The sequence below is a fragment of the Nyctereutes procyonoides genome, unplaced genomic scaffold (genome assembly GCF_905146905.1).
Source record: "Nyctereutes procyonoides isolate TBG_1078 unplaced genomic scaffold, NYPRO_anot_genome, whole genome shotgun sequence".
In the NCBI taxonomy this organism is placed as follows: Eukaryota; Metazoa; Chordata; class Mammalia; order Carnivora; family Canidae; genus Nyctereutes; species Nyctereutes procyonoides.
The window spans coordinates 19,009,109-19,021,536 of record NW_026575147.1 but is presented as its reverse complement, the minus strand read 5'-3'; the positions used below and the strand labels follow the sequence as shown (position 1 = coordinate 19,021,536).

Below are 12,428 nucleotides of genomic sequence, written 5' to 3'. Positions count from 1 at the left end.
AGATGTATTTTACATGCAATAAAATTCATGAACATTAGATTATGCTACTTTCTTTTCAATGATATCTTCACAAAACTGGATTTTGGTGGTTGCTATGATAAAAGCAAGCACCACGCAAAAAAAAAAAAATCAATGTGTGACAAGGAATGAAGGTGGCAGTTTGAGGTCTGAGAAGCTGTGTAGTGCATAACACCAAGGATATGATTTTGAAATTTTTCTTTAAGGAAATATCCCCTTTAGGGGCACCTGGCAGACTCAGTTGATAGAACATGGGCCTCTTGATCTCAGGGTCATGACTTCAAGCCCCACTTTGGGGGTGGAGTCTATATGAAAAAATAATTAAAATAAATAATATTAAATTAAAATAAAAGAAATATCACATTTAAAGCATATGCAATAACATTTTTCTAGACATTCTTAGTTTTATTTTAAATTTATATATAAAATTTATGTAAGTGATTATGATTACCCTGACTAGTTAGATGTTTAGAGGCCTAATCTGTTTTTTTCCCTGTGGAGGAAGAGAAAGTATACTGATTTCTTTCTTTCTTAAGATTTTATTTATTTATTAATGAGAGACACACAGAGAGGGAGAGACACAAGCAGGCTCCATGCAGGGAGCCCGATGTGGGACTCAATGAATATGGGACTCTATCCCAGGTCTCCAGGATCAGGCTCTGGGCTGAAGGCAGACGCTCAACCACTGAGCCACCCAGGGATTCCCCTACTGATTTGTTTCTAAGAAAACATGTATAAAAGGGAAGAATTCCATCAGACTAGTGGGCATTCCCAAGTGTGGTAAGTAACAGCATTTAATGTGGAAACAAAGGCCAATAGAATCTATGAACAAGGGTTAACAGTGAAGGACACAGAAGAAAATGATTAAGCAAAATGACCTCCTTGAAGGACCCCCATTGCTGATAATCTGAGTAATTCTGTGATACCCTTTTGAGTCTCACAGGACAGTCTCTTCCAGGTGATAGATCTGTGCATGAAGTCATTGCTTTCATCCATTTTTATCAAGCCAAACTTACAATTATAGAAAGTGGTAATGAATATTAATTTGTCAGAAAAGCACATGCTGTTGATTTAATTTCTTGTCTGTTATGATACAAATGTCTTTCCTTACTTTGTGCTCTGATTTAAAATACAATCCTTAATGGACATTAACATTTTTTTCAACTGTTTAGAAACCTAAGTATTCCAATCAAAGAAGGTTGCCCCTTGCAAGTTAAAAAAATTGTTTTCTTCCTGTGCTAAGATCTCTTTTAGATATAGCAGTTTATTAAAGCCAAGAGTTCCTACAGGGACATCACTGTGGATGAAGATCATCCTTATCATTGGCATTCCACTCTTGCAAGTATTGACAAGTATCAGGTTCATACCAAATTTTGGAAGGACAAGATGTGAACAACTTGTTGTAATCTCAAATGCCAGAAAATACCGACCAGAATCCTCAGCACAACAGACAATCAAAAAGACTCAGGCTACATGAGTTGTCATCTACCTAACAGGGAATAGATCTCTGTCAACTACCACTCAACAAAGATTAGCCTCAGGAATTGATTTTGTAGAATTAAAACATGGGACAACTGGGTGGCTTAGCAGTTGAGCATTTGCCTTTGGCTCAGGGTGTCAGATGGAGTCCCACATCTGGCTTCCTGCTTGGAGCCTGCTTCTCCTTCTGCCTATGTCTCTGCCTCTCTCTCTCTCTCTCTCTCTCTCTCTCTGTGTGTGTGTGTGTGTGTCTCATGAATAAGTAAATAAAATCTTTAAAAAAATCATGCACTGATGCCTGCTAATAGAGGGAAATAATGATGCAAAAATAAGAAAGGAAAAAAAAAAACTTTTCCAATCACCCGACTGAGTGTATGAAAGGCAAGAAGCTCACTTGCCGTTCATGAGATTCAACAGAAGAACTGAGCCAATAGCAACAATGGTCCAGGTGTGTAGGAGGAGCCAGTCAAGGGTAGGATTCTACTGGCTCCAATGATATGTTTCAGATGGGCTCATTTTTATGGACACAGCAAGACAAAACTGTCAAGGAAAAATACAGAGACAGTTATGTGCTTGACAACTCACCACTGCATAGCAAGGAGAACAGGCATTAGAGTCTTGCCATCAAATAAAAGCAAAACCAAGATTTCCTTTTTTAAAAGTTTTATTTATTTAAGTGATCTCTACAGCCAACATGGGGCTCAAACTCACCATCTCAAGATCAGGAGTCACATACTCTTCCAACTGAGCCAGCCAGGCACCTCCAAGACCCTGAGATCAAGAGTCACATACTCCTCCAACTAAGCCAGCCAGGTGCCCCCAAGATTCCTTTTTAAAAAGAAGAAAAGCCATCTGGAGTCAGATTTTTCTCCCCTTGTATAAGCTACTTGGGAGGAAGCAAAGCAATCACCCTGAGCCCTCTGCCCTAGACTCAGCTGACTACAGAAAACAATGACAGTAATTCAAGGACTTTGTATTCAATGACTGCATCCTGAAAGTTTAGCTGTCCAACATATGCAATAGAATGTCTCTGTAATGTTCACAATGTCCCTCTGTTGCACCTGCTCTTTAGTTAAGTCAGGAGGGTACCACTTCCCTTATCAGAATATCATAGATAGAGGTTCAGAAAGATTGTTGTCTTCGCAAGTAAATGAAGAAAGGGACATTGATAGGCTGGGAAAGAAATTGTAATATAATTTGATACTGCTTCTATGGAAGGCAAGTTTGCAGGATTTCCTAAAATTGGAAGCATATGAATACTATAATATAGTAGTTGCACTTCCAGTTTTGTACACTATAGAAATACCTGCACAGGTAGCCAAAGATATGTGTACAAGAATGATGGTGCTTACATTTCATAATCACAAAAGCATAAAACCAACTTAATTGCAAAAGCAATATGAAAGAGGTAAAATAAATATTACATATACTTTGGGAGAAATGCTTCTGTCCAAAAAATGCAGAGGATAATTATGATGAGGATTCCACTGATTACAATATTATTGATAGAGCAATTACCAAATCCAGGCACTTCCTGGGGACAGGTTACCATTGTTGACCTCATGCTACACATGAAGAAACTGAAGCACATCAACACCAAATGTTGGCGAAGATGTGGAGAAACAGAACCCTCATTCATTGCTGGAGGGAATTAAAAATGGTACAGCCACTTTGGAAGACAGTTTGGCAATTCCTAACAAAACTAAAAATATTCTTAATATGTGAGCCAGTAATCAGGTTCCCTGCTTTTAGCCAGAGGAGTTGCAAAGTTACATCCACACAAGAACCTGCCCAAGGATGCCAAGAGCAGCTTCACTCACAATTGCCAAAACTTAGAAGCAACCAAGATGTCGTTTAATAGGTGAAGGGATAAATGAACTGTGACACATACAGACAATGAATTATTACTCAGCAGTAAAAAGAAATGAGTAGCCAACCCATGAAAAGACATTGAGGAATCTTAAATGTGTATCACTAAGTGAAAGAAGGATATTTGAAGAGGCTACATACTGTAGGATTCCAACTATATAACATTCTGGAAAGGCAAAACTTTGGAAGCTAAAAGGATCAGTGGTTGCCAGAAAGGGGGCACAGAGGATTTTTAGGGTAGTGAAACTACTTTGTGTGATACCATAATGGTTTCATTTTACATTTGTCCAAACCCACAGAATGTACAACAAGAGTGAACCCCAATAAACTATGGCCTTTGCGTGATTATGATGTATTAATGTAGGTTCACTAGTTGTAGCAAATACATCACTTCCTTGGGGCGTGTTGACAATGAGGGAGTCAATACATGGGGTGGGTGGTAGGAAGTATATGGGAAATCTCTGTACCTTTCCCTCAGTTTGCTGTGAACCTAAAACTTCTCTAAAAAACAATAAAGTCTTGGGAGGCCTAGGCGGCTCAGCAGTTGAGCGTAGGCCTTTGGCTCAGGGCGTGATCCCAGAGTCACCGAATGGAGTCTCATATGGGGCTCCCCACAGGGACCCTGCTTCTCCCTCTGCCTATGTCTCTGCCTCTCTCTGTGTGTGTCTCTCATGAATGGATAAATAAAAATCTTTAATAAAAAACAAAGTCTTAATTTAAAAAAAAAAATGTAAGTACCCTTAAGAACAATCTTCCCAAAGTCAGCAGTTTTGAAAAATGTTTGCAAACAATTTTAGATTTTATTTTTTAAAAATCAAAGTGTAACTTATTCATCCACTCTTTCAGGGCAGAATAGAAAAATTTTACCCACTGGAATCTGGGTTCTTATATCTGTTTGAGGAGGTCTGTTTAGAGCTATAAAACTGACAGCCCAGCAGGTACTGTAAGGGAATCAGGTTGGGGAGGTGGGTGCTCTTAAGAGTGAGCTTATGTGAGTTGGCTGGGACCCAGGATCCGGTACTGTAGTTTTTATGTGACGCAGGTGCAGCACTGAATTAAAAGTCTGACAAGGCACTCCGTCCCTGGGTGGGCTCGAACCACCAACCTTTCGGTTAACAGCCGAACGCGCTAACCGATTGCGCCACAGAGACACAGGTCGCTCTGCACCCCTGGCCTTCTTAGGTAGTGAGTACCTACTAACCTCGGGGACGTGCCCACCACCAGGCAGTGTAAGTTCCAAAGCCTCGGTAAACCGGGGGCTAGGAGTTGGAGCCGACGAAGCGTGTTCGTCACCTGAGAGGTGGCTTCCTTCTTCGTGTCCTGTGCCAAGCAGGGAAGCTCTACGAGGGCAGTGATCGCTCTTGTGTCCCCATGCGGGGAGCAGGTTGCACCTTCACCAAGACGCTCCACTGGGGCTCGTTGAATGAATTCCATTGTCCTCTTTAGCTTTTAGCCCCGTGAATGGGAATAATGAAAGGCTTTTCAAAGCTGAAATTTCTTTTTCAAACTTCTCAAACTTGTCACAGTTCATTGTGCAGCATCTGCAGCGCCGGCAGCAGGAAAGGCCGCCGCGCGCCAGCAGCTCGTGGGGCTCCGCACGAGCAGCTTCCCCCCAGGCGTGCTCGGTGCCGGGCGGGGGGGGGGGAGCAGAGGTTGGGGGGGTGGTCGCCTAAAGGTCCCGAGAGAGGAGCGTGGCGAACGGAGGCCGAGAAACTGAGGAGGCTCGTCCGGGGTCAACCAGACCTCCTAGACGGCCTTGCGCAAGCGGTAAGGGCGGGATCCTGGAGAGAGGACAATGGCTGTTAACGTAGCTGAATGAGGAGGAAGGAAGGAAAAAGAGACCCCGAAAGAACAAAACCTGCGTAGACCTGGAGCTCTCTTAAAAACAAAACAAAACGAGGGCAGCGGTTTAGCGCCGCCTGCAGCCCGGGGTGTGATCCTGGGGACCCAGAACCGAGTCCCACATTGGGCTCCCTGCGTGGAGCCTGCTTCTCCCTCTGCCTCTCTCAATGTGCCTCCCGTGAGTAAACAAGTTAAAAACAAAACCCAGCAAAATATGGAAGCTTTTAGTTACTTTTGTTTGCTTTAAAATATTTATTCATTAGAGACACAGAGGCAGAAGCAGGCTCCGTGCAGGGAGCCCCTTGTGGGACTCGATTCCCAGACCGCAGAATCATGCCCTGAGCTAAAGGCAGATGCCCAAACGCTGAGCCGCCCAGGCGTCCCCGAAGGCTTTTAGATAGAACTTCAAAACACGGCTGCAGGCCGCCCCGGCCCTGGGCCTCTGGGCAGTGTTAAGTACTCTGCGTCGTGCTTCTTAGCAAGCTCGGTTCCAGTCCCCCTCAAAGCAATATGTCAGGTTGTGGCGAGGGTTAAAAACCTGCGTGAGGGGCGCCCCTCGCCAGAGGCTCAAGAGCACGGTTTCCCGGTTTCCTGTGACTCCCGGGGTGCTGCTCCAGACAAGGGGAAACCCCACGGTGCACCCTTGAGTCACAGGCATCTTGAAATGCTGCACTGCCCCAGGCCTGGAAGGAGGTGAGAGGGACGTGCCATCCGGCGTTGATATCTTCCTAAAAATGAATGGTGAGGCTACAGTCATTTTTCTCGTCGAGATATTTCAAACAGCGGGACCTTTTTAGACCAAAAGGGAAATGAGATGAAATGGGAGTTTGCACTCCAACCGAATACTTTATTTTTTTTAATTTTTTATTTATTTATGATAGTCACAGAGAGAGAGAGAGAGAGAGAGAGAGAGAGAGAGAGAGAGAGAGAGAGAGAAGCAGGCTCCATGCACCGGGAGCCCGACGTGGGATTCAATCCCGGATCTCGAGGATCGCGCCCTGGGCCAAAGGCAGGCGCCAAACCGCTGCGCCACCCAGGGATCCCCTGAATACTTTAAATAAAATCTGATAAATAAAATAAAATCTTAATTTGATGACATTTCCCTCCACCCAATTTTTTTTTTTTGAACAGTAAACGATTGAACATAGAGTACACAAATCTTAAGTCCACAGTCCAGTGAATTTTGCTAAAAGTAACTGGTATCCAGATAAAATTAGGGAAAATTTATATTAGTCCAGAAATTTAGAGCGCCTTTCCAGTTGTTAAAAAATCTGAAAGATGCAATGGAATTGGGCCACTTGCGTGAAGGGGTTTTAAAATGAGCCGGGAAGCCATTAAGGAGATGGGCTTTAATTAAGCACCTCTCCACTGGGTAGAACCAAGAACTTTTTTTTTTTTTTAAATTCATGAGAGACACACACACAGAGAGAGAGAGAGAGAGAGAGAGAGAGAGAGAGGCAGAGACACAGGCAGAGGGAGAAGTAGGTTCCTCACAAGGAACCGGATGTGGGACTGGATCCTGACTAAGCCAAAGGCAGGCGCTCAGCCGCTGAGCCACTCAGGCCTCCGGAACCAGGAAATTTTCAATTGCGTCAAACCCCAAATATTATGAGAACTGATTCCAAAAACCTGTAAATTGCCATAGGAAGAGACTTTGCTTAGTGATAGTCTTAGCAATCAATTATTAGTCAAAATTAGCTTTCTGCCATCAACACCAATCAAAAGTTATTATAGGACATTTGGGGATTAATGCACCATATCCTGGATCCCAAGGTCTTGAGTTCAAGCCCTGCATTGGACTCTGAACTCTTTGCAGAGTAGAGCCTAAAAAATTCTCACTAAGCAACTAAAATATTTAAGTAACTATTAGCGTTGCTAATCAAATATGTGTATGCCAAAAGGCAATTATTTGATCCCAAATAAATACTCTTGCTTAATTATTGCTTCCTGACGATTTTAGGTTGACATGCTTGCTCTCAGAAGCAGGACCTGGGGTGATTTCAGCATGGCAGGGCCAGTGTCTTCCGGAATCCGGTGTAGTAATAATCACAAGAGACTTGTGCTCACTGCCTGTATATGGAAAACCTTCTATTTGCACTGAGCCCTCTTAGATACGGACTTCCCTCCTTTGGTTGAGGTCGTTGCCTTTCTTCCTTCCTTTCTCTCTTTCTTTTTGAATTTTCATGGGATTTATTTCTCATTCATTTTAAACATTTATTTATTTTTAGTTTAAATTTAATCAATTAACATGTATTGTTAGTTTCCGAAGTAGAAGTCAGTGATTTGTCAATCTTATAAAATACCCAGTGCTGGGATGCATGGGTGGCTCAGTGGTTGAGCGTCTGCCTTTGGCTCTGGTCATGGTCCTGGGGTCCTGGAATTGAGGCCCTCATCTGGCTCCCGGCAGGAACTCTGCTTCTCCCTCTGCCTATGTCTCTCTCTGTGTCTCCCATAAATAAATAAACAAACAAACAAAACACAATCTTTTAAAAAATATCCAGTGTTCATTACAACACATGCCCTCCTTAATGTCCATCTTCCAGGTCCCCTTTCCCGCCACCACCTCCTTTCAAGCAACCCTGCTTGTTTCCTATGGTTTAGAGTCTCTTATGGCTTGTCTCCCTTGCTGGTTTTGTCTTTTTTTTATTTTTCCTTCTCTTCCTCTATGACCCTGTTTTGTTTAAATTCCACATGTGAGTGAGATCATATAATTGTTTTTCTCTGATTAACTTATTTTGCTCAGCATAATACCCCCTAGTTCCATCCACATCACTGCAAATGGCAAGATTTCTTTTTTTTGATGGTTGAGTAATATTCCATTGCATGTGTATACCACGTCTTCTTTATCCATTCATCTGTCGATAGACATCTGGACTCTTTTCATAGTTTGGCTACTGTGGAAATAGCTGCTATAAATGTTGGGTTGCAGGTGCTCCTTTGGATCACTACATTTGTATAACTGGGGTAAATCCCTAGTAGTGCTAGGTCATAGGATAGCTCTATTTTCAACTTTTTGAGAAACCTCCATACTGTTCCTCACTATCTACTTGAGAGTGGCTGCACCAGCTTGCATTCCCACCAACAGTGTATGAGGGTTCCCATTTCTCTGCATCCTTACCAACATCTGTCATTTCCTGACTTGTTAATTTTAGCCATTCTGACTGGTGTGAGATGGTATCTCAATGTGGTTTTCATTTGTATTTCCCTGATGACAAATGATGTGGAGCATTTTTTCATCTGTCTTTTTTCCATTTGCATATCTTCTTTAGACAAATGTCTGTCCATGGCTTCTGCCCATTTCTTGATTGGATTATTTGTTGGGTGTTGAGTTTGATAGATTCTTTAGAGATTTTGGATACTAGCCCTTTATCTGATAAGTCATTGGCAAATATCTTCTCCCATTCTGGCAGTTGTCTTGGTTTTGTCGACTGTTTCCGTTGCTGTGCAAAAGCTTTTTATCTTGATGAAGTCTCAATATTCATTTTTGTCCTTGTTTCCCTTTCCTCTGAAGATTGATCTAGAAAGAAATTGCTGTGGCTGAGGTCACAGAGGTTGCTGCCTGTGTTCTCCTCTAGGATTTTGATGGATTCCTGTCTCACATTTAGGTCTTTTATCCATTTTGAGTCTATTTTTGTGTATGGTGTGAAGAAATGATCCAGTTTCATTCTTCTGTATGTGGCTATCCAATTTTTCCAACACTATTTGTTGAAAAGACTTTTTTTCTGTTGGATATTCTTTCTTGCTTTGTCAGAGACTAGTTGACCATAGAGTTGAAGGTCCATTTCTGGGTTCTCTATTCTGTTCCATTGATTTAGATGTCTGTTTTTGTTCTGGTATCATACTGTCTTGATGATTTTGTAACAGCTTTGTAATAGAGCTTGAAGTCCATAATTGTGATGCCACCAGCCTTGGTTTTCTTTTTCAACATTCTATTGGCTATTTGGGGTCTTTTCTGGTTCCATACAAATTTTAGGATTGTTTGTTTCAGCTCGGTGAAAAAAAGTTGATGGTATGTGGATAGGGATTTCCTTGAATGTATAGATTGCTATAGGTAGCATAGACATTTTAACAACATTTATTCTTTCAATCCATGAGCATGGAATGTTGTTTTTCCATTTCTTTGTGTCTTCCTCAATTTCTTTCATGAGTGTTCTATAGTTTTCTGAGTATAGATCCTTTGCCTCTTTGGTTAGGTTTATTCCTTGATATCTTATGGGTTTTGGTGACCTTGTAAATGGGATCGACTCCTTAATATTTCTTTCTTCTGTCTCATTGTTAGTGTATAGAAATGCAACTGATTTCTGTGCATTGATTTTATATCCTGCCACTTTGCTGAGTTCCTGTATGAGCAGCAATTTTGGGGTGGAGTCTTTTGGGTTTTCCATAGAGTATCAAGTCATCTGCAAAGAGTGAGAGTTTGACTACTTCTTTGCCAATCTGGATGCCTTTTATTTCTTTTTGTTGTGTGATTGCTAAGACTAGGACTTCTAGTACTATGTTGAAAACAGCGGTGAGAGTGGACATCCCTGTTGTGTTCCTGACCTTAGAGGGAGAGCTCTCAGTTTTTCCCTATTGAGAATAATATTTACTGTGGGCTTTTCATATATGGCTTTTAAGATTTGAGGTATGTTCCCTCTATCCCTACACTGTGAAGAGTTTTAGTAAAGAAAGGATGCTGAACTTTGTAAAATGCTTTTTCTGCATCTATTGAGAGGATCATACAGTTCTTGTCCTTTCCCTTATTAATGTAGTGTATCACATTGATTTGCAGATGTTGAACCACCCTGGCAACCAAGGAATAAATCCCACTTGGTCGAGGTGAATAATACTTTTAATGTACTGTTGGATCCTATTGACTAGTATCTTGGTGAGAATTTTCGCATCCATGTTCATCAGAGTATTGATCTATCATTCTCCTTTCAGGTTTTTGTCTGGTTTTGGGATCAAAGTAATGCTGCCCTCATAGAAAGGGTTTGGAAGTTTCCTTCCATTTCTATTTTTTGAAACAACTTCAGAAGAATAGATATTGATTTTTCTTTATTTTTTGTATGTTTGTTTATTTGTTTTGATTCTTCTTTAAATGCTTGGTAGAATTTCCCTGGGAAGCCATCTGGCCCTGGACTCTTGTTTGTTGGGAGCTTTTTGATGACTGCTTCCGTTTCCTTGATGGTTATGGGTTTGTTCAGGTTTTCTATTTCTTCTTGTCTCAGTTTTGGTTGTTTATATTTCTCTAGGAATGCAACCATTTCTTCCAGATTGTCTAATTTGTTGGTGTATAGTTGTTCATAATATGTTCTTAGAATTTCTTCAATGTTATTTGTGATCTCTCCTCTTTCATTCATGATTTTATTTATTTGGGTCCTTTCTCTTTTCTTTTTGATAAGTCTGGCTCGAGGTTTATTAATCTTATTGATTCTTTCAAAGAACCAGCTCCTACTTTCATTGGTCTGTTTTACTGTTCTTTTGTTTTCTATTTCAATGATTTCTGCTCTAATCTTTATTAGTTCTCTTCTCCTGCTGGGTTTAGGCTTTATTTGCTGTTTTTTCTCCAGCTCCTTTAGGTATAAGGTTAGGTTGTGTATTTGAGACCTTTCTTGTTTGAGAAAGGCTTCTTTTGCTATATGCATGCCTCTTAGGACCACCTTTGCTGCATCCTAAAAGTTTTAAACAGTTGCATTTTCATTTTCATTTGTTTCCAAGAATTTTAAAAAATCTTCTTTAATTTTCTGGTTGACCTATTCATTCTTTAGTAGGATGCTCTTTAGCTTCCACGTCTTTCAATTTCTTCCCAAATTTCCTCTTGTGATTGAGTTCAAGTTTCAAAGCATTGTGTTCTGAAAATATGCAGGGGATGATCCCAGTCTTTTGGTACCAGTTGAGACCTGATTTGTGACCCTGTGTGTGATCTATTCTGGAGAGTGTTCCATGTGCACTCAAGAAGGATGTGTGTTCTGTTGCTGTGGGATGGAGTGCTCTGAATATATCTATGAAGTTCATCTGGTCTAGTGTGTCATTCAAAGCGCTTGTTTCCTTGTTGATCTTCTGCTTAGATAATCTGTCCATTGTGTGAGTAGGGTATTTTTTTTTATGTGTGAGTAGGGTATTAAAGTCCCCTACTATTTTTGTATTATTATCAATGTGTTTCTTTAATTTTGTTATTAATTGTTTTATATAATTGGCTGCTCCCAAGTTAGGGGCATAAATATTTATAATTGTTAGATCTTCTTATTGAGTAGACTCTTTAATTATGATATAGTGTCCCTCTTCATCCCTATCCCTTACTACAGTCTTTTTTTTTTCTTTTCTATTTTATTTATTTACGCATGAGAGACACAGAGAGAGTCAGAGACATAGGCAAAGGGAGAAACAGGCTCCATGCAAGAAGCCCGACATGGGACTCAATCCCGGGTCTCCAGGATCACATCCTGGGCTGAAGGCGATGCTAAACCGCTGAGCCACCTGGGCTGCCCCCTTACTACAGTCTTTGATTTAAAATCTAATTAGCCTGATATAAGGATTGTTATCCCCACTTTCTATTGATGTCCATTAGCATGATAAATGGTTTTCTACCCCCTCACTTTCAATATGGTTGTGTTTTCAGGTCTAAAGTGAGTCATTTGCAGATAGCATATGGATGCATCTTGCTTTTTTATCCAATCTGATAACCTATGTCTTTTGATTGGGGCCTTTTAAAAAAGATTTTATTTATTTATTCATGAGAGAGAGAGGGAGAGGCAGAGACACAGGCAGAGGGAGAAGCAGGCTCCATGCAGGGAGCCCGATGCGGGACTCTATCCCGGGACTCCGGGGTTCGTGCCCTGGGCTGAAAGCAGGCGCTAAACTGCTGAGCCACTCAGGGATCTCTTGATTGGGGGCCTTTAACCCATTTAAATTCTGAATAACTACTGAAAGATATAAATTTAGTGCCATTGTATTACGTGTAAAGTCACTGTTTCTGTATAGTGTCTCTGATCCTTTCTGGTCCATGTTACTTTTGGGCTCTCTCTTCACGTAAAGGACCCCCTATAATATAATATTTCTTGCTGGGCTGGTGTAGAGAGAGTAGAGGGAGAATGGAGGGAGAATCCCAGGCACACTCCATGCCCAGCACAGAACCAATATGGAGCTCAACATGGGGCTTGATCTCACCACCCTGAGATCACAATGCTGAGATCACCACCTGGAGATCACAACCTGAACCGAAACCAAGTCAGTTGCTT

The 12,428-nt window shown here is 41.3% G+C and overlaps 1 non-coding gene across 1 annotated transcript; it reads right to left on the bottom strand.

The window, feature by feature from the left end:
- Nucleotides 1-4,443: 4,443 nt before the first annotated feature.
- Nucleotides 4,444-4,517, bottom strand: TRNAN-GUU (transfer RNA asparagine (anticodon GUU)). Its single transcript has one exon. It is a non-coding gene; the product is annotated as a tRNA-Asn (tRNA).
- Nucleotides 4,518-12,428: the final 7,911 nt, after the last annotated feature.